Raw genomic sequence first — 23000 nt, forward strand, 5'->3', positions numbered from 1 at the left:
GAAACTTTTCAATCTTGTTTTTGGACCAAAAGTGATTCTGCATGTTGTGTGGAAAGCAGGGTAAAACTCAGTTAGATTGTTACCAAATAAGCTGAATATTTTGGTTCTGATATAACAAAGCTGTAAGTCTTAAAAAAATATGTGTACCGTGAATGCACAGTATGGCTTTCTAATAATGGCCAAATCTTCCCCTCTGTCTTTAATGGAAATTGCAGGTGCTCGTATGAGAGCAGAATTTGGCCCTACATTTTTAACATATGTAGTGCCCCACTGAAAATCACATTCAGCTGGGAGAAAGATCTAGAGGATGGGAATAAATCCAATCTCTCATGCCTTTGCTGTATTCTAGCCTGTAACTCCTGCATGACAGGCTTAGACTATCTTCATCATCTACAACTGCTGGGAGATAGAATCCTAGGCAGGAACCCCTACTGATATATGCCCCACTGACAACCTAAATAGCGGTCAGTTCTGACAGTGACTGTTATTTCAAAACCTTCCAGAATTCTGATGACCAGTTCTTCATCTAGAAAGAAGGCAATCTTCCTAGATTTGAGGAAGAAAAGGGAGTAGGGCAAAGGAGATTTTCAGGGTTTGGTGGTCTTCTGCCAAGCAATGTAGATGGGCTACATTCTGTTGGAATACTGAAGAAAAAATTATCATAGTACTTCTGTACTGTGTTTCTACCGGAAAATACTTTATGATTCCACCATGCAGTCCTTACTCAGGTAAAACTCCTACAGAATTCAATGGTTATTTTGCCTCATTAAAGATGGCAGTGATGGAAAAGAGTAAATAGAATAAGAGGAAAATAGCTTGTTTTCTGTACTGAGGCTAATGGTATAAAGAGGCAAAATAGGGAAAGTAGAGCTTGAGGTTTTTGATTTACCTATGTCACACATTTTGAAGGACCAGCATAGTAAGAAACATTAGGACTAGGGAATATAGTAGGGATGTAGGAGTGTAACCATTTAACAGGTAATCATAAGCATAAGCTTATTGGTTACCCAAACAGTTACATGTGGCTCCTGGGGAGCTGGTTGCCACCCCACATTGAGAGACAGCAGAATGAGGCAGCAGTCAGCTCCCTGGAAGTGTGGTGCCAGATGGGCTGCCTGCTGCCCCTGTATCAGGGGCAGCAGCATGGGATGGCAGACAAGAGCCAGTATTTATGGGGAACCACCTTAAAATCCAGCTCCCAGTGCACACTAGCTCCCAGGCAGCCAGCTGCCCACCCTGCTTTGCTGTACCTATATTTGGGGCAGTGGCCGGTTCCCCGGGAGAGGACTTTTAAGCTGGCTCCTGCCATGCACTGGCCCCTGAGGAGTTAGCTGTTGCCCCACACTGCTACTTCTGATACAGAGGCAGTATAGTGCACTGGCTCCCAGGGAGCTGGATGCTGCTCTGCATATAACTGTGTAACTGCTGACATTTTCAGCTGTTACATGGTTAGCCAATTACACACATTTTAACATTCCTAGAATACATAGAATACTCTTACTAAAGAGTGACAACTTAAAAAGTGATCTGAGAAATTGTTATGTGAGAATTCATTATGGAATGTATCAGATACAGGCATAAAAATAGACAGTGAGGTTTGTGGAAGAAGCAACTTGGCATCTTCCAGTAGCTCAGACATCCTGTGTCTTTTCATACTTCTTAGCCTGTTCCAGGATAAGTATTTTGGGACCATTAATCGTCACTAATGTGAAAATGAGTATTTATGACAAGGGTCAAAATGAGGCTTCAGGACCCTGCAAATTACTTCATTAGAGGCAATGGATGTTCTCCAAACTCTGTGGATGAATTTGGCACTGTCTGAATGTCTCTTTTGGGTGGGGTATCTTGAGTGTTGAGAATAGTGTGTGTGTGTGTGTGTGTGTTTGAAGGAGGGGATTGAATTATGTTTTTGTTACAACATATATCATTAGTATTAGAACTAAGCAGAAGATGAAAATTTCATTTTGCAAAGACTTTTGAATTTTGAATAGGGCCTGAAAATTTCAGAATTCCCCATGAAAGCAAATCTTAGAAAAAAGTTGTTTAGATCAGAAAGTTTAATTTTGACAAAAATGGTTTTGTTTGGATTTTGGCTTTTTACATTTTAAATATTATACAAAATTAAAGTGTTTCATTCCAACTATGTTCAAATGGGACACTGTTGGAATTTCCCCCTGTTTTTTCTCTTGAATGAAAGCTCTTCTGGTCCCAGCCCCAAGCTTCCACAGTCAGGGGAAATGGGCCTCTCCTTACTGTCCCCAGCAGGGAGCCATCCAGGTAAGTCCCACCTTAAGTCCTCCCCAGCCCTGAGCACCCACCTGCACCCCAAAGCCCTCATCTCTGGCCTCACCCCAAAGCCCACAGGCTCTGGCCTTTCCCCCCTTCTGCACCCCAACCCAGAGTCTGTACCCCCTTCAGCATCCCAACCCCCCATGCCTGATTCCCTTCCCAAACCCGGAGTTCCCTCCTGCATGCCAAACCCCTCATCCCCAGTCCAACCCCAGAACCTGCACCCTAGCCCTCTGTCCCAGCCTCAAGTCTCTCAACACCAGCTCTCACCCCAAACCAGAGTCCTCACACTTCTGTAAACCAACGTTCTGCCCCAGCTTGAGCTCCCTCCCATACTTACAACCCATTGGCCCCTAACATACATTCCTAACATACATTTTTTATGTGCACCAATATGGAGGTGATATGTCACACATCACCTCCGGGTCACACAGTACCTTCACAATAGTGCACATAAGAAAATTCATTCCCCTCAGATGTGGGAAAAAATTAGAAGTTCTGATTATGACCTATGTATATTTTCACTGTTACACATTTCTTGTAGATTACATTTATTTTGATCTTTGTGCCTCTACATAGCCTTTGCAGTTATTTTAATGCAATGGTACAATTGAGATTTCAGAAACTCAAGTCTGAGGTTCTTTGAATATAGTCTGTGTGTATATAATGCACAGCACTGAAGATACTAAATTATATTTGCTATAGAACCATAGGTACTGGAACTAGAAATGTAGAGCACCCCCTAGCTTGAAGTGGTTTCCATCATAACTAGGTTTTATAGTTTGGTGCAATGGCTCTCAGCACTATAAAAATTGTTCCGGCACCTTGTGGAACTTATAACATCAGCTGTTTTCGGCCGCTTCGTATTTAAAAGCTCAGACCATTAACTCTTGCACTGACCTAGTCACGCTACACCCCCAGTTAGGCTCTTGCCTAGCAGCAGCCTTTAGAACCAAACATCAGACGTTCGTTACTTCATGTCCATGGGCTCGAAATCCCAGAACGGTGGAGCCACTGGGAAGAAGAGGCGACCGACGGATGCCTGCCCCGGGTAGGGAGTGCAGGGAGGGCCACCCAGAGGCGCAGGAAAGGCACGTGGGGCACCCCATTTAGCAATTAACATTTGGTGGGCGAGGGGGCGGGGCACCTCCAAAGTGCTACCACAGTCACCTCTGCTGGCAAGGGCCCCTTACAGCCTAGCGTCGTGGGCTCTTCCTCTGGGCGAAGATCCCCGCAAATCCTGGCGGATCCCGTCTTCACGGCGTGGAGGCGGGGCGCCTAAGCCCGCCTACCTCAAGGCCCATCCCCACAGGGCACCGTGAGCGCGGAGGCCACTAGCTGCACCTCAGGCCAGCAGCCCGCGGGAGGGATTCCCGGCGCTAACGGGCAGCAGCTTCCCTCGCAGGGGGCGGAGCTCGGCCCCTTTAAGGCCGAGGCTGCCGTAACCCGATCCCGCAGTGAGTGGCTTGTCGCAGCCGCCGCAGCAGCCCACTGCCCCGAGCATCCGTGCGCGCCAAGAGTCTCCCCGCAGCGCCGGCAGGGATGGGGGAGGCGCTGCGGCCACGCTAGTCCCGCCCGGCCTCTCACCCCAGGTACGGGCTCGAGTGGGCAGTGCCCACAGCCCCCCCTCAGCCGGGGGCAGGGCAGCGGAATGGGGAGCCGGCGGGACGCCCCGCTCCGAGCCGGGCTGAGCATTTCATCTCCCGGCGCCGTCGTGTGAGGGGCAGGCGGCGGGCAGGTGCCCATTCATCCCCGCCCCCCCTTGCCGGGAGCGAGGGCCGGGGCGTGTAGCAAGGGCCTGGTGGGAGCGGGGCGGGACAGGGAGGGGTTGCGGTTCTGCACCAGTCCCAGCAGCGATATTGTTAATGGGAACCGGGCGGAGGGAGGGGGGGGGGCGCTGTGCATTCCCGGGAGGGAGAGGGTCAGTGGGAATGGTGTGGGGGGGGGGTGGGGGTGGGGAGGCTGTGCAGCCCCGGGAGGGGAGGAGGGTAAATGGGAGGGGAGGAGGTTAAATGGAAGCTGGAGTTGGGAAGGCCACTGGTACTGCGGCGCCAGGATTTGCCCACTAGACCAGAAGGGTTGCTGTCAAATTGCATCAAATCCTGTCACTGCCATATGCTACCGTTCTAATGCTGTGAAACTGGTCCAGCCTTTCTGAAATGCTGCACTGAAGAAACTAATGTTTTTAAAGGGACATGTCCGGGTTTAAAATATTGTTTTATAGCCCGATGCTTTTATTTCCCTACATACAATAGCTTAGATTGTTATTTAAACTGAACTTTGGAAATGTTAATATAATCACTTTTGGCTTGTCTGAATATCTATCTTCGTGGACAATGAAATAATACTAGTAATACTAGTAATGTTTTGTTTTTAGTTTGCTTACGGTCTGGCTTTTCTCTTGCTAGCTGGTGTCACAAATTTTATTGTTGAACATTGCTAGTAAATGTTTGCATCTCAACAAAAGTACAAATTAGTTTAATTGATTTCCTTCTCCCTTTTCCTTCCCCCACATAATAAATACACTGCAACTGAAATTTCAGAAGAAGTGTTGTTAGTGTTTCTGGTTTTAGAAACTTCTGTTCCTGATCCAATCTAAAGAGTACCCATACTTTTTTGGCTTGTGTTTTTTTTTAAAGTTAGCAATCTTTTTTAGAAATGCTTAGTATCACCATCAAAGGTTTTCTCTTCTCCCCCTCCCTTGCCCTCATCTCCTTCCTACTAAAGATTCTGAAAGCTTTGATGAAATAAAGGTTTTTGATAAATGATATTGCAATATGTAAATTACCTACCAGTTTGTTATTGATAGGGGCATATGCCTAATCTCTGCAATTTCAGAGTAGGGTACAAACATATTAGTTTTGTTTAAGTATTTTAATAGTGTATTGCATGCAAGTTTTCATTAGGAATGAATGAGTGAGTTATAAAAGGAAGGGGCTGCTTTTGCTCTGGTCAATCTGTACTTGTCATTTAGTGCTGTGCAAATAACTTTGTTCTGTTTCCTTTTTTCTGGTTCAGCAGCAGAAATGAAAATGTCAGATTTTGTTTAGGGTTCAACAGAAAGTTTTATTTGACTCAGAATAAAATATTTAGCTAAGCATTTAATTTAAACAACTTTTTTAAAGGAAAAGTAATTTCAAATTTTAAAAGTGAGACATTTTTGTTTAAAAAATGTTGATGCAAAGCATTTAACTTTTTCAGTGTTTTGCTCAAAACAGTTTGGTGAAGTCAACATACATTTGAAAAATGTTTCAATCAATCCATATCTGCATTTTTCAGTGTGGGGAGCAGAAAGGTTTTGTTGAAAATTGCGTCCTCTTCGTTATCTTATGTCCAGTTATGATGATGATTCAAGATAAAATATTCATAGAATCATTGGACTGGAATAGTCTTGAGAGGTCATCTGGTTCAGTGACTTTCCACCTCTCCAGGCTACTATACCCCTTTCGGAAGTCTGATTTGTCTTGCATATTCCCAAGTTTCACCTTCACAACTACATGCTTACAAAATCAGACACAAAAATACAAACATTTCACAGGATACTGTTACAGAAAAATGCTTACCTTCTCATGTTTACTATATTTTAAATCAGAATGTAAATATTGTACTTACATTTCAGTGTATTGAATATAGAGCAGTATAAACAACTATGAAATTTTAGTTTGTATGAACTTTGCTAGTGTTTTCTTTATAGCCTATTGTAGTACTAGGCAAATATCTAGATGAGTTTATGTATCTCTGGAAGACCTCTGCATACCCCAGGGGAGCATATACCTTTGGTTTAGAGCTACTTATCTAGTCCAGTCCCCTGAATTCATGGCAGAACAATAGCTACTTCTATGCTACCAAGTTTTGTCACCAAAAACTTCCTTTTTGAAACAAAACTGATAATGTACACATTGCAAAGTGAGTTTTGTTGCAAAAAATGCTGTTTCGGCAAGAGAACACTTCTACCTCCAGGAGAGACTTTTTTTCTTTCCCTCTCCCTTTACTGTTGACAGACATACACAGTGAACACCATGAGACTTTTATTTTTTTTGCATTTATTACCCTTCTGGAAGTTTCCCCAAATAACCATTCTGGCCAGCGGTTTGAACTCTGCTGCCCTGCACTCAGGTACACCTTAATCAGCCCCTCCTCTTGCAAGTCCTGTGAACTTTATATTCCATTTCCTGCTGAGTGGCTCAGCATGGAGTGGTCTTATTGCATCTTTCTGGCTGATCATGGTTGGCTATTGGTCCAAGCTGGAGAGTGTTTGGAGCACCATGGTGCTTTTGGATCTGATAAGTGTGTGGGAAGAGGAGTCCGCAGTTGCAGCTGTGAGTGACCAATAGGAATTGGGACACGTATAAGCAAATTTTGTGACGTTTGTGTGAAAAGTGCTATGAACTGAACACAGTGCAGTTTAGAATGAAGATATCAGAACTGAGACAGTCATACAATAAGGTAAGGGAGGCAAACAGTCACTCCAGTGCTGCACCCAAGACCTGCAGATTTTATGAGAATATGGATGCTATCTTGTGGGGAGACTCCACTTCCACCACCAAGAACCCCTTTGGACAGCACAGAGTCAGCAGAAAGAGGACCTAACCAAGAGGATGAAGTAATAGATGAAGAGATAGTGCTGAAGAAGGATGTGGGGCTCCCAGAGGATTTGCCTGGAGGGGCAGGCAGCCAGGAACTATTCTCCTCCAGAGGGAACTAGCCAGTCTCAGCAGCTGCTCCACAATGAGCTGGAAGCAGGAGTTTAGATACAGGGTAAGTGGCTTAGGATTGGGAGTGCAGAGGTGTGTGTAGTGCACAGAAAAGTGGGAGGTGAGCTGTGCATAGCCCTGTGTAGCTGGTCATTATGTCCCAGCAGGGTGTTGATGCACATCAAGATCTCAACAGAATCCTGTAGAGAGATGCTTTGGAAACTTTGCCTGAGGTACCTGGTAATTTTATCTCGCAGGTTCCATGGCAGTGCAATCGTATTTCTTCTGCCCTTGTAGGAAACTCTCCCATACCATTCTGCAATCTGTGGTGCAGGGACCAACGTAGCACATATGTGGGTTGCATATGGAGCAGGGTGAAAGCCGCTAGCATCCAGAAGTTGAGCCCTAGTTTTCCTCCTTACTCTCAGCAGTGACATGGTGAGATGTCTGCGACAGTGATACCCACTTGTGGAAAAGTGTGGCATAATTAGAATGATTTCCCTGCAAAACTGCTCTATAAGCCAAAGCTGTATTTTATTTTGTCCTATGCCCATCCCACATCTCCCCTTACTTCCCTTTCTCCCATACTTACCATGTTTACAGTGCCTGCAGAGATGTGTGCGCTTTGCAAGGATCAATGGGAAAGTGCAACCTTGTTTTGCAAAAGGTGCTTGTAAGTGACATGTTTCAATGTTGAGCTGGAATTTAACAATTCCTCTTTTGTTACATTCTGTGTTACAGATGAGACATTGAGGACACTGAATTAGATAAGGAAGAGGCCCAAATGTAATAGGGGGAATTTACTGAAATAAGTCATAAAGCACTCCTGAGTGAAGGCCAAGAAAAGGGAGGAGTGATGGATAACAGAAAGGCAGGATAGGAAAGACACACTGATTGCATGATCAAGCTAATGGAGGAGTAAAACGAGATGCTCAAGTATTTAATCAAGTTGCAGAGTGAGCAGATGCTGTCTCCATCTCCCTTGGAACACGTACACAATTCTTTGTCCAGCAACCATCCCTCCCCCCACATCCACACATTCCTTTTCACTCTCTGGAAAATCTTAGCTTCCCCCGCACTCCATCTTCCCCCGCACATCCTCTCACAACTTGGACTATGACAGCTGGACCTATACACAGTTGTGGGGACTTATCTTTTCCAAGACTCTTCCTTACTAGCAAATATGGTTTGGTGTGTTTCACTGTAATTTGTCTTGATCAATAAAGGCAATTTTTTAAATAGTACAACGATTTTATTTTTTGTTCCACAACCCATAACTCAGACTCATAGACTTTAAGGTGACAAGGGACCATTATGATCATCTAGTCTGACCCCCTGCACAGTGCAGGCCACAGAATCTCATCCACCCCCTCCTAGAATAATCCTCACCTATAGCTCAGATATTGAAGCCTTCAAATACTTTGAAGACCCCAAGATGCAGAGAATTCTCCAGCTGTGATCTGTATCCCATGCTACAGAGGAAGGCGAAAAACCTCCAGGGCCTCTGCCAATCTATCCTGGAGGAAAATTCCTTCCCGACCCCAAATATGGTGATCAGCTAAACCCTGAGCATGTGGGCAAGACTCACCAGCCAGACACCCAGAAAGTTCTCTATAGTAACTCCTATCATCTCTCCATTGACCTATTTACTTCTGATAATGAATGGTCAATTAGTTACCAAGATCATGTTATCTCATCAAAACATCCCCTTCATAAACCTATCGGCTGTGTCTACATTGGCACCCCTTTCCGGAAAAGGGATGCTAATGAGACCAGTCGGAATTGCAAATGCCGCGGGGGATTTAAATATCCCCCGCGACATTTGCATAAACATGGCTGCCGCTTTTTTCCGGCTCAGGGTTTTGCCGGAGAAAAGCGCCAGTCTAGACGGGATCTTGTGGAAAATAAACCCTTTTCCGGAAGATCCCTTATTCCTACTTTCAAGTAGGAATCCCTTATTCCTACTTTCATATCACAATGGCGGCTCATAGTCATCCTATAATCAACCAGGACTCTGAGGTCCTTCTCCTCCTCCGTTACTTTCAACTGATGTGTCCCCAGCTTATAACTACAATTCTTGTTATTAATCCCTAAATGCATAACCTTACACTTCTCACTATTAAATTTTTTCCTATTGCTATCACTCCAATTTACAAGGTCATCCAGATCTTTCTGTATGATATCCCGATCCTTTTCTGAATTGGCAATACCTCCCAACTTTGTGTCATCCGCAAATTTTATCAGGACACTTCCACTTTTGGTGTCAAGGTCAGCGATAAAGAGATTAAATAAAATTGTCCCCAAAACTGATCCCTGAGGAACTCCGCTAGTAACCTTCCTCCAACCTGACAGTTCACCTTTCAATATGACCCGCTGTAGTCTCCCCTTTAACCAGTTGCTTATCCACCTCTCAACTTTCATATTAATCCCTATCTTTTCCAATTTAACCAATAATTCCCCATGTGGTACTGTATCAAATGCCTTACTAAAGTCGAGGTAGCTTAGATCCACTGCATTTCCTTTATCTAAAAAATCGGTTACTTTTTCAAAAAAGGAGTTCAGGTTGGTTTGGCACGATCTACCTTTTGTAAAACCATGTTGTAATTTGTCCCAATTGCCATTAGCCTCAATGTCTCTAACTACTTTCTCCTTCAACATTTTTTCCAAGATCTTGCATACTACAGATGTCAAACTAACAGGCCTATAGTTACCCGGGTCGCTTTTTTTCCCTTTCTTAAAAATAGGAACTATATTAGCAATTCTCCAGTCAAATGGTACAACCCCTGAGTTTAGAGATTTATTAAAAATTTTTGCTAATGGACTTGCAAGTTCATGTGCCAGTTCCTTTAATATTCTTGGATGAAGACCATCTGGGCCCCCCGATTTACTCCCATTAAGCTGTTCAAGTTTGGCTTTTACCTCGGATATGGTAATATCTACCTCCTTATCCTCAGTCCCATGTGTTATGTTACCATTATCCCTAAGCTCTTCATTAGCCTCATTAAAGACTGAAGAAAAGTATTTGTTTAGATATTGGGCCATTCCTAGATGATCCTTAACCTCCACTCCATCCTTAGTAATTAGCGGTCCTACTTCTTCTTTTTTTTTTTTCCTATTTATATGGCTGTAAAACTTTACTATTGGTTTTAGTTCCCTTTGCAAGGTCCAATTCTACCTGACTTTTAGCCTCTCTCACTTTGTCCCTATATGCTCTAACCTCAATAAGGTAGCTTGCTTTACTGATCCCTCCCATTTTCCACTCCTTATATGCTTTCTGCTTTTTCTTAATCACCTCTCTGAGATGCTTGCTCATCCAGCTTGGTTTAACACACTTGCCTATCAATTTTTTCCCTTTTCTTGGGATACAGGCTTGACAGCTTCTGCAACTTTAACTTAAAATAATTCCAGGCCTCCTCCACCTCAAGATCCATAATTTCTTTAGTCCAATCAACTTCCCTAACTAATTTCCTTAATTTATTAAAGTTAGCCCTTTTGAAATAAAAAACCCTAGTCTCGGATTTATTTTTGTTTATCCATCCATTTAATTTTAACTGAATTAGCTCATAATCACTTGAGCCAAGGTTGTCCCCTACAACCATTTCATCTATGAGGTCCTCGCTACTCACCAACACCAAATCTAAAATAGCATTCCCCCTTGTTGATTCAGCAACTACTTGATGAAGGAATTCATCGGCTATCACATCTAGGAAAATCTGAGCCCTATTATTATTACTAGCACTTGTTCTCCAGTCTATATCTGGAAAGTTGAAATCTCCCATGATTACGCAGTTTCCATGAGTATTTACTTCATTAAAAACATTAAAGAGGTCTCTATCCATATCCAAATTGGATCCTGGTGGTCTGTAACACACCCCAAGCACTATCCCAGGGGAAGATCTGATAGTTTTCTTTCCCAATGTGATTTTTGCCCAAACAGACTCTGTCTCCTCCATTCCATCACTTTTTATTTCTTTATAATCTACCTCATCTTTGATATACAATGCGACTCCACCACCTTTACCCTTATTTCTGTCTTTTCTAAACAGCACATACCCTTCAATACCTGTACTCCAGTCATGCCTAGTATTCCACCATGTTTCTGTTATTCCTATAATATCTGGTTTCATTTCCTGGACCAATAGCTCTAGTTCCTCCATTTTGTTACCTAGGCTCCTCGCATTGGTGTACAAACATCTTAATTTTTGCTGTTTGGCCTCACTCACATTCTTTACCCAATTTGGCATGGACGTTGCACCTCCAATATGACCTATTAGACTGGTATCCACCCTACCCTTCTTCATGTACATTCTCCTACCCCCAGCTATATCCTTTCTTACTTCGTTTTCCTCCCTCTCAGTGTTAAAATCCGGTGTAGAGATTACCTGGACATCTCCCAACCGTCTCCCCCAAATTCCTAGTTTAAAGCTCTCTTAATCAGTTGAGCCAGGCTCCATCCTAGAAGTCTATTTCCCTCCCTACTTAGGTGAAGTCCATCCCGAGAGAACAGTCCTCTGTCCATAAATGCCTCCCAGTGACCATACATCCCAAAGCTCTCCTTATAGCACCACTGCCTAAGCCATCTATTGATCATCATAATCCTGTCACATCTTAGTTTCCCTTCTTTAGGATCAGGCAGAATCCCACTAAAGATCACCTGAGCCTCAATTTCCTTGAGCGTCCTCCTCAGCCTAGCATAATCTCCCTTAATTAGTTCCAGCGAGAATCTAGCCGTATCATTTGTTCCTACATGAAGGATGATCAATGGATTCCTTCCTGCTCCCTTAATAATCCTCTTCAACCTCAGTTCCACATCCCATATCTTAGCACCTGGCAGACAGCACACCCTTCTATTCTCTGGATCAACCTATCTATTCTTCTCAATAAGGAGTCCCCAATCACATAGACCTGCCTTTTCCTAGTGACAGTGCGATTCTCTGGTCTCTCTCTTGCTTCCTCTGGCTGCAAGTCCTTGTCATTCCTGTTTTCCCTTGTAATCCTTTTTAACCCATCCTAATGCTCATTATTGGTGTTGTCTCCATTAACTCTTCCCTTTTATCTGTGGGACTAGCCACTCTTCTCTTCTTCCTTACCCTTCCATCTTCATTATCTACCTGCTGTACCCCTTCTTCATTCTCCAGCTCCACATACCTGTTCTTGAGCTCTATTTTTCCTTCACTGACCCATCTTTTCCTCTGCCTGGTTCTCTTGGTCACATGCTTCCACTGTCCATTTTCTTCACCCAGCAGTCCCCCCTCTGGGGCCCTTGATCCTGCTTCCATCTGCATATCTAAGCTTTCCCCTTCAGCCACGTCATGCCTTTGCTCCATCATCTGCTCAAACCCCCTTCTAAACTCGACCAGAGTTTCCACTTGCATCTCCAGTCCTCGGATCTTTTCTTCCATCAGCTCTATCAGGCGGCACTTCATACAAACAAAACTCCTTTCAGGTACCCCCTCCAGAATCATGTACATACTGCAGCTACCACATCCAATCATCTTCCTTGTGTTCTCTACTACTTGGGCCATGGCACTACTGCCTCTATGTTTTATCTACTTTCTCACCAAAATCCTATTAGTCCGGTGAACACAAAACCAAACCAAAACACCCCCTCCACAGCAAAAACAAACCCCAAACAAGTCCCAATATCCAAACTCCCTTTACAAACTCCCACTCAAACTCCCCTGTTTACAGCTCTGTTTGCTGGCTCCTGTGCCACTGCAGCTATCTATGCTGCTGCCTGACTAGAAGGCTACCGTTATAGGACCCCTAATCAGTGAAGCCCTGCCCCCTAATCAGGGCTCAGCTTCTCTCCCAGCACACTACCCCTACAAGCCTCTACACATACAAACAATACAAATACAAAACCAAATACAAACTTCACCTCCAACAGAACTCCCACTCAAACTCCCCTGTTTACAGCTCTGTTTGCTGGCTCCTGTGCCGCTGCAGCTATCTAACAATCACTTCAGTCTCAAATCTAGGCTGTTCAAGCATTTTCTTGCAAGGATATGTGTTACATGGGATGTTAAATGGGTCGCATCAGGGAAGCAACCCCAAAACAGGTAGATTTCAGTGCCCGCTGATTGTTAAAGTGCTTCTTCCCTGATGTTAATAACAGCCCTCTGGGCTCCTCTGACACTCCGAGTGTCTGGCTGCTCAAACTCTGCAGCCTAGTTTTGTGCCTCAGTGCTCCATCCCAAGCAAACCTGTCACTCTTAGATTTACATGATCTGTGTGAAGTGCAGCATGCTGGTATGAATATTCTCCTGTATAAGGTCTAGTCTTTCTATAAAGACACCACCAACTCACCTGCAATCTGCCAAAGGCACATTCTACTACCATGAGGCATCAACTCAGCCTATTGTTAAAATGCTCCTTTCTGCTGTCCAGGTGCCCTGTGATAGGTTTCATGAGCCAGGGCTGTAAGGGATAAGACAGGTTTCCTAAAATTACTATGGGCATTTCCACATCCCCCAATGTAATCTTATGGTCTGGAAAGAAATTCCTCACCTGCAGCTTTCTGTACAAACCAGTGATCCTGAAGATGCATGTATCATGCACCTTTCTAGACCACCTAAAGTTGATGTCTGTGAAATAGCCCACAGTGATCCATAAGCACTTGCAGGACCATTGAAAATTATTCCTTCTTATTGATGTACACAGTGGAAGGTGGTCTGGCACTAAATTGGAATATTGACCTAATATTTAACTGACTAAGCAGGATCCAAGCTGGGGACCACTCCAGCCCAGCTGGTGCAGCCCCCAGGTCCTTACTGACACTGGCTGCCAGCTCCTAGCCCCATGTGGGAGCTGGTGCTGACATACTTAAGTTCTGTAGCCACTCTTCATGTTATACCTAGATGACAATGCAATTCCACTGTCAGTGCTGGTTTCCCTAGTCTAAAAGTGATGGTCTGTCCTGTACAGTTGCCCTGTGATTGCCATATGCAATGATAAGCTGCTGCTGTCTCTCTCATGCAGAATGTTGGCCTCCTGCAAGTCTTCTTCCTCTGTTAATATCTTCAAGAGTAACTCTGCTGCAATGTGTGATGGCCTCATGACACTGAACAGAGCATAGAGTGAAGTGTGGGATCCATGCTTTTTTCACTGCAGATGCTGGAGTACACAGCAAAGAATGGCGTCTGGAAAAATGGCATGAAAGAAAACTGGAAACTCCAGAAGGCCTGGGAAACAAAGTAGTGCCTGATGGGACGTTTGCATGGTCCCAAGATGCACCAAGCTCTGTTCCATGTTCCCATAGTGCCTAGTGACTGATGGTATCACCAAGCACTGTGGGATACATACCCAAAGTGATTTGCTCCTGCTGTCGATGAGAGTGCTAGAATGTGGACACAATCTGTTGATAAAACAATTGTGAACGTGCTTTGGTAACTTTTTATTGGCAATTCTGTATGTCAACATTAGTTTTGGTGATGACATTTTGTAGAGTAGACATTTAGGATTTTGTCTAAGCTTTTCTTTAAAATCTCAAATGATGGAGATCCCCTAGTCTCCATAGGCAATTTATTCCAGTGCTTAACTACTCTGATAGGACAAGAAGCAATGAGCTTAAATTGCTGCAAGGGAAGTTCAGGTTGAACATCAAGAAAAACTTCCTATCTTCACAGGTTAAAGAGAACTATCATTCTCCTTCATCTCTGTAGCAACCTTTTATGTATTTGACAACTGTTATGTCCCCTCTAAGTCTTCTCCAGACTAACCAAACCCAATTTTTTCCATCTTCTCTCATAGGCAAGGCTCAATTTTTGTCTCAGAGGTCACAGAAATCATGGGCAAAAATTTAGGCACTGAGGGGACTTTACTAGTAGAAATTTGAGTGCCTACATCACGGGTGGGGAACCTCAGGCCTGGGGACTCAATACCTCCTCCTTCCTCCCCAACATTGGGGGCTTGTGCCTCCTGCAGGACTAGAGCATACAAAATCTACTAGTCTGTACCACATTGGGCTCTGGTGTACAAGGGAAATATGGGAAATGTCTTTCTCCTTCTCAGTCAGGGGCAATATCAGTAAAGGTTTGTCTTCTTTTGTTTTTTGGCTTCTCACTTGTGTGCGGTTCCTGGCTCATTTTTGTGAGGGTCAGTGACTCCCAACTTAAAAAAAAGGTTCTCCAATCCTGGCCTACAGGGTTAGATGGCAGCAAAGTGGTAGATGCTTGTCATACTTAAATGTTGGGCTTAAGTAGCTATGTCTTCTTTGTCAATCTAACTCTGTGTTTTTGTTTAAAAAACTATGTTTAGTAAAATTTAAGTTACCAAATGAAATGATATACAATAAAAGGTTAAGTCTTTGCTCATATAATTTTTTTTAACCAATAAGAATTAGTTGGGAATTTGAAAGTGGAAGACAGGTTGGGTGACAGTGATAATGAAATAATAGAGTTAATAATTCTAGAAATAGCAGGAGGGAAGACAGCAAAATAAAGACAATGGATTTCAAGAAGGCACATTTTAGCACACTCAGGGCGTTGATAGGTAAGATCTCTTGGAAAGCAAGTCTAGGGAAAAACAGTTGAAGACAGTTGGGAGTTTTTCAAAAAGTTATTAAGGGCACAAGAGCAATCTATTCCATGGCATAGGAAAGACAAGTAGTGTGGCAAGAGATCACTTTGGCTTAACCAGGAGATCTGGAGTGATCTAAAAATAAAAGAATTCTATAAAAAGTGGAAACTAGCTCAAATTACAAAAGATTAATTTAAATAAATAATACAAGCATGTAGGGTCCATATTAGAAAGATGAGCTCAATCTAGCTAGAGACATAAAGGATAAAAAGAAAACATTCTGCAGATACATTAGAAGGGGTATGTCTACACTGCCCTCCTAATTCGAACTAGGAGGGTAATGTAGGCATACCACACTTGCAAATGAAGCCCGGGATTTGAATTTCCCGGGCTTCATTTGCATAAGATGGGCGCTGCCATTTTTAAATCCCGGCTCGTTTGAATCCCGTGCCGCACGGCTACACGCGGCACGGACTAGGTAGTTCGGACTAGGCTTCCTAGTCCGAACTACCATTACTCCTCATTCCACGAGGAGTAACGGTAGTTCGGACTAGGAAGCCTAGTCCAAACTACCTAGTCCGTGCCGCGTGTAGCCGTGCGGCACGGGATTCAAACGAGCCGGGATTTAAAAATGGCAGCGCCCATCTTATGCAAATGAAGCCCGGGAAATTCAAATCCCGGGCTTCATTTGCAAGTGCGGTATGCCTACATTACCCTCCTAGTTCGAATTAGGAGGGTAGTGTAGACATACCCAAGGAAGAAGACAGGGTAAGCCCATTACTCAATAAAGAGGAAAAAACAGTAAAAATGGCAGAGGTGCTTAATGACTTCTTTGTTTTGGTTTTCATCAAGAAGGTTGGTGGTGACAGGACACCTAACATAGGGTGCATCTACACAGTAGGTCTTAACTCGAAATAAACTGCACAAATTGAGCTATGTCAATTGCATTGCTTATTTAGAAATTGAAATTGGGAGTGTCTACACAGCACTTATTTTGAAATAGAGCACTCTTCCTCTGACTTCCCTTACTCCTCATACAATGAGGGTTACAGGAGTTGAAGTAAGAAGTCCTCCAGCTTGACAGTATTTCAACATTATTTTGAAATAACTGCCTGCTGTGTAGACGCTGACAAAGTTATTTCAAAATAACTTTAGTTATTTGGAAATAATATTGCTATGTAGACGTACCCATAGTGAATTCTAGTTGAAAAGGGATAGGTTCAAAAGCTAAAATAGGGAGAGAACAAGTTAAACATTACTTAAACAAGTTAGATATCTTCAAGTTACCAGGGTCTAATGAAATGCATCTTAGACTACTCAAGGAGTCCAACATACTAGCCACTTGTGGCTATTTGGCTGGTTGAGTGTGTTCAGTTCACTACAGCAGTAGCCACAAGAGTGGCTACTATTTCTGAACTGGTTGGACACCACAGCATTACCTATAATTTCTGAAAAGTCGTGGAAGAATGGAGAGATTCCAGAAGACAGGAAAGGGCATAAATAGTGTCCATCTATAGAAAAGGAAATAAGCTCAACCCAGAGAATTATAGACCAGTCAGCTTAACTTTTGTACCAGGAAAGTTAATGGAGCAAATAAGTAAGGAATCAGTTTGCAAACACTTGTAAAATATAAGGTGATCAGTAACAATAAGCATGGATTTGTCAAGAACAAATCTTGTCAAACCAACCTGATAGCTTTCTTTGATAGGGTAACAAGCCTTTCAGAGGGAAGTGGTAGATGTGAAATATCTAGACCAGCCAGATCCAGCCCGTGGATGCTGCGTGAAGCCCCAAATAGGTTCTTCGCTTCCCTTGCCTCACCTGCATGCCAGGGCAGGGGGAAAGCTTTAAGAACTGCTCCTTCCCCCAGAACAATCCCATTGGCCAGCCAATGGGAGCTGCCTATTTCAATAACAGGCAGCCACGAAGCACAAAGGGCTTGTATTTACTCACAGAGCACATGGCTGCAGCCGGTGTGGGTGTGGGTGTGGGTGTGGGAGTGGGGCAGGCAGGGAAGCTGATTCAGGAACAGACTGCTGGCTGGTAGGTTTCCTGGCCAGAGCCTTCATCTGGCACTTCAGCCACTCCTCCTTCTCCAATCATGTGCTCCCCACCACTGCCCCCCTACTCAACATACCCAAATCTTTTGCCCATCTTCTGCACCCATACCCCCTCCCACATCCAGCTCCCCAATACCCTGCCCCAAATCATAGTCCCCTCCTGCCCTAGCTCACAACCCAAACTCCTGCACCCTCTTCTGTATCTCTGTTCCCTGACCTATGTCACAATCCAACCTTCTGGACCCCAGTCCAACTGCCTCTTTCACCTGAACTCCCTCTCTTACCCCAAGCTCCCTTCTTCACCTAACCTCTATTCCAACCCCCCCCCCCACCTCCTCTATTAATATCATGGAAGAGTATGGCCTACGACTATTTTCCAAGTTCTTGGAGTGGCCCCTCCATCAAAAATTATTGCCCACTGCAATCTAAGCTTTAGAAAAGCTTTTGGTGCAATCTTGCATGACCTTCTCCAAAGTAGCCAACAGCTTCCACGGGTCTCTGGGCAAGGTAGAGGAGGGGTAGGGCACTTACTGGAAAGTGTGGGACCAGGGCAGCCAGCCCTCTGTACCACCCGGAGCACAATATGCCTCCCTCCCGCCCTCAGAGCTACACAGGGCGTGGAACTCTGTCAGTGATGGCTGGAAGCTCTGGGTCCCTTTGAATCATTGCCCCAAAGCAACTGCCCCTTTTGCCCCAAACCCACCTCTTCAGTGGGCCTGACCTTCTCATTAACAAACTAGGAAAATACAATCTAGAGGGAGCTACTATTAGGTTGATACACAACTGGTTGGACAACTGTTTCCAGAGAGTAATCATCAATTGATTTTTGAAAAACCCTCATGCCCCTCCTCTAAAAGTAGCAGCAAAACTTGAGCAAAAAAACCCCAAACGACACACTGACCGGGGCAGCAAGTCTTGATGGGGGGGGGGGGAGGGCTGGGTCATCCTATGCCCCCCAGTTTGGGAACCCATGATCTAGATCATCCTTGCTAGATGATTGTCTAACCTGCTCTTAAGTATCTCTAGTGATGGAGATTCCACAACCTCCCTAGGCAATTTATTCCAGTGTTTAACCACCCTGGGTATGTCTACACTACCCCGCTAGTTCGAACTAGCGGGGTAATGTAGGCATACTGCACTTGCAAATGAAGCCCGGGATTTGAAATGAGGAGTAACGGTAGTTCGAACTAGGAAGCCTAGTTCGAACTACCTAGTTCATGCCCCGTGTAGCCGTGCTGCACGGGGTTCGAACCAGCGGGGTTTAAAAAATGGCGGCTCCCCGCTTATTCAAATGAAGCCCGGGAAATTCAAATCCCGGGCTTCATTTGCAAGTACGGTATGCCTACATTACCCTCCTAGTTCAAACTAGGAGGGTAGTGTAGACATACCCCCTGACAGTTAGGAAGTTTTTCCTATGTCCAACCTAAACCTCCCTTGCTGCAATTTAAGCCCATTGCTTCTTGCCCTATCATCAGAGGCCAAGGAGAACAATTTCTTCCCCTCCTCCCTATGACACCCTTTTAGATACTGAAAACCACTATTATGTCCCCTATCAGTCTTCTCTTTTCCAAACTAAACAAGCCCAATTCCTTCAGCCTTTCCTCATAGATCATGTTTTCTAGACCTTTAATAATTTTTGTTGCTCTTCTCTGGACCTTCTCCAATTTCTACACATCTTTCTTGAAATGTAGTGCCCAGAATTGGACACAACACTCCAACTGAGGCCTAATCAGTGCAGAGTAGAGCGGAAGAATGACTTCTTGGGTCTTGCTCACAACACTCCTGTTAATGCGTCCTAGAATCATATTTGCATTTTTTTGCAATAGTGTCACACTGTTGACTCACATTTAGCTTGTGGTCCACTATGACTCCTAGATCTCTTTCTGCAGTACTCCTTCCTAGACAGTCACTTCCTATTCTGTATGTGTGAAATGGATTGTTTCTTCCTAAAAGGAGTACTTTGCATTTGTCCTTATTTTATAGCACATTTGTGGCACTCAAGCACAGGGAGAGAGGGAGCGAAGGAAATGGTGGAGGAAAGGAGGCATGTAGAGGAAGAGGCAGGGCAGCTATGAAGTCCCATGGCCAGGAGCCTGTGGCAATAGCGGGGTCTGGGAGCGTGGCCCAGTAGCTGCAGGGCTCTGTAGTTACCCTGCCTCTTTCCCCAAGTGCCAGTCCAATCTCTGCTTGCTCAATGCCAGACCTCCTGCTACTGTCAGAGCAGAGCCCTACATCCAGCAGTAGCAGAGAGGCTAGCATTGACCTCTGGTTCAGCAAATTCCCTGTTTTGGGACCAGTTAGGCCCCAAGGGTGCTAGACCAGAGACTTAAAACCTGTACTTAATTAGGCCTCATGACAATTCAATGAAGTAAGCAAATACCTAGTGCTTGAAAAGTCTCTCTCTTAAGGTGAGCAAAAAAATTTCCCGAGTATCTTTAACTGCAAAATGTAAGGTTTCATTTAATATCAAATAAATTCCTAGAGCTATTATGCTGAGCTGAAAACTCTCAACCAGAATTTTATTTCTGCTTTTCAGAACCCCATGGGTAGCAGTGACACTGACAATCAGATCAGTTTTTATTCTGTGGCTTTTTGGTGATAGCTCTAAACAGTAGCTAAGGTAGGGACTTGAAACTACTCATTAGGACAGTGTTTCTCAAAATGGTCTGCAAAACCTCTTTGAGAAACATGCTAACTGGCCACGCTGGATTGTTTACTTACCTGCGCTGTGGCCACAGAGCCTCACGGCTCCCATTGGCTCTGGTTCACTGTTTGCCCAGCCCAAACTGCTTCCCATAGCTCTCTTTGGCTGCAAATGGTGAACTGGAGCCAATGGGAGCCGTGAGGCTCCATGGCTGTGGTGCCGGTAACTAAACAAATTGGTGCAGCCAGTTAGCATATTTCTCTAAGTGGTTTCCTGGACCACTTTGAGAAACACTGATCTAGGGGTTGTGGAGATATAAGCACCCCAAATTGTCACTTTTCAAAAAGTTTCCAGGTGTGTATTTTTGTGCAGAGCTAGAGATCTGTGGTTCAAAATATCTGCTGAATTTTTACCCGTAGCTAGGGTTGCCAGGCGTCCAGTTTTGAACTGGACAGTCCAGTATTTGAGCTTTGTGTCTTGAAAAAAATTGAGAAAATACCGGACATATAAATGTCCAGTATTTTCTAATTAAATACGTTTTATTATTATCATGAATATCAGTCCATAGTTGCGTACTGCCTGGCTGGTAGACATGCTTATCCTGCGTGAGCGTGTCTACCAGCCAGGCAGTACTCAACTACGCAGTAGAGGTGGGGCGGGGCCAGGGCGGGATGGAATCCCCAGGGCCGGACTCGCCCATGCGCTCTGCTGGGACCATGTGCGGGACGAGCAGCGCCTTGGGATCTGTGTGCACCCGGGTCAGCCCCACTTCCCGCCAGCTGATCCCCCCCCCCCCCAACTCTTCCCCCCAGCCAGCCCAGCTCCTCCCTCCCCCTTCTCGGCCAGCCCTGCTTCCTGCCGGCTGGTTCCCCCCTGGCCAGCTCCACTTCCCCGACCTCCTCCCATCCAGCCTAACTCCCCGCCTGCTGGTTCCCCCCTGCTCTTCCCCCTGGCCAGCCCCACTCTCCCCAACCTCCTCCCCCTGCCCCAATCTTCCCTGGTCAGCCCTGCTCCCCCCGACCTTTTCCCGGCCACCCCTGCTCCCCACTGGCTGATCTCCCCCAGCCAGCGTCGCTCCCACATCCTCCTCCTAGCCAGTCCTGCTCCACGCCGGCCAGTCCCCCACCATCTGAGATCAAGTGTGTCCGGTATTTTTGTCGAAACCATTTGGCAACCCTACCTATAGCACCCACTAAATTTTTGGGTCACTCAGATTGAGAACATTATTTAAGAATGTACATTTTTTACAGCACAAATACAGAAAAATGGCTAGAGTTCTTCTGTTCTCACCATTTTATTTGCCTTAAAGCTTGCCTCCTGTAAGTACGATTTTGAATATACATATGCATAACTCAAATATGCTTTATGCAGAACAGGTCAAGTAGCCTATCATTCAAGAGCCTTTGATCCCCTATATGTGTAAATTCTATTTGTGTGCATGTAATCATTCTTGTAGGTGAAGTTAAAAATATGAAGTGTAAACCTACTTATTAATCTAGAATTTCTAGTGAAAGCCATTAATGGTATTTAAGGAACTTAATGCCTCGGTACTCAAGGCAAAGCTCTTTTGTTTTTTCCTGTACGCCTAAACTGTGATTGGTCCAACAAAGATGTGTGACCATCCCACCTGGTGCTGGAATCCATCTTGAATTTGGTATTTTTCCATTGGGCTGGGGAGGATAAAACAAAGGATTCCTACCTTGGGGAAATTCTATTTAAGGGTTAGATAACAATGAATGATAGTCTTCATCTGGTTTTTGAAAACTGCCTCCCCTCCCTAAGAGTATACACAAGAAGATTTTAGACCGAGGCCAGAAAAAACATCAGCTCTGAGTTGAAGTATTTTACCTGAAATCAAGACTAGGGTGAGAAATACGATTTGTAACCCTCTCTCTTAGGGTAAGTCTACACTGCGGAGCTATTTTGGGGTACTGGAATTATCCCAAAATAGCTACTCCATGTCTATTGAAGCAACCCGTTATTTCGAAATAGATTACACAAGAGTTAAGGTGAATTTCGAAATAAGATGTTATTTCAAAATTTGGCACTGTGTAGACAGCACCAAATTAAGAAATAAGCTATTTTGAAATACGATAGAAATAAACTACTCTATTTGCTATGTAGATGCACCTTTAGGCTATGTCTAGACTGGCATGATTTTCCGCAAATGCTTTTAATGGAAAAGTTTTCTGATAAAAGCATTTGCGGAAAAGAGCGTCTAGATTAGCATGGACGCTTTTCCGCAAAAGCACTTTTTGCGGAAAAGCGTCTGTACCAATCTAGACGTGCTTTTGCGCAAAAAAGCCCCGATCGCCATTTTCGCGATGGGGCTTTTTTGCGCAAAACAAATCTGAGCTGTCTACACTGGCCCTTTTGCGCAAAAGGACTTTTGCCCGAACGGGAGCAGCATAGCATTTCCGCAAAAAGCACTGATTTCTTACAGTAGGAAGTCAGTGCTTTTGCAGAAATTCAAGCGGCCAGTGTAGACAGCTGGCAAGTTTTTCCGAAGCGGAAAAATTTGCCAGCTGTCTACACTGGCCGCTTGAATTTCTGCAAAAGCACTGGCTTTCTACTGTAAGAAATCAGTGCTTTTTGCGGAAATACTATGCTGCTCCCGTTTGGGCAAAAGTCCCTTTTGTGCAAAACTTTTGCGCAAAAGGGCCAATGTAGACAGCTGAGATTTGTTTTCCGCAAAAAAGCCCCGATCGCAAAAATGGCGATCGGGGCTTTTTTGCGCAAAAGCACATCTAGATTGGCCATGGACGCTTTTCCGCAAAAAGTGCTTTTTTCCGA

General features: G+C 44.4%; 1 protein-coding gene across 4 annotated transcripts in view; it reads left to right on the top strand.

Moving 5' to 3' along the window:
- Window positions 1-545: 545 nt before the first annotated feature.
- Window positions 546-23000, top strand: part of TLCD4 (TLC domain containing 4) — a 114940-nt gene continuing 92485 nt past the window's right edge. For 2 of the 4 annotated variants that reach the window (XR_016350266.1, XM_089780538.1), the window contains exon 1: window positions 3272-3881. The gene's annotated coding sequence lies outside the window, so the exon portion shown is untranslated. Of the gene's footprint in view, window positions 729-3181; window positions 3882-23000 lie in introns of those variants that run through there. The other 2 variants (XM_089780539.1, XM_089780540.1) reach the window with 2 other exon arrangements.

The sequence above is a fragment of the Pelodiscus sinensis genome, chromosome 9 (assembly GCF_052426305.1).
Source record: "Pelodiscus sinensis isolate ZL-2025 chromosome 9, ASM5242630v1, whole genome shotgun sequence".
In the NCBI taxonomy this organism is placed as follows: Eukaryota; Metazoa; Chordata; order Testudines; family Trionychidae; genus Pelodiscus; species Pelodiscus sinensis.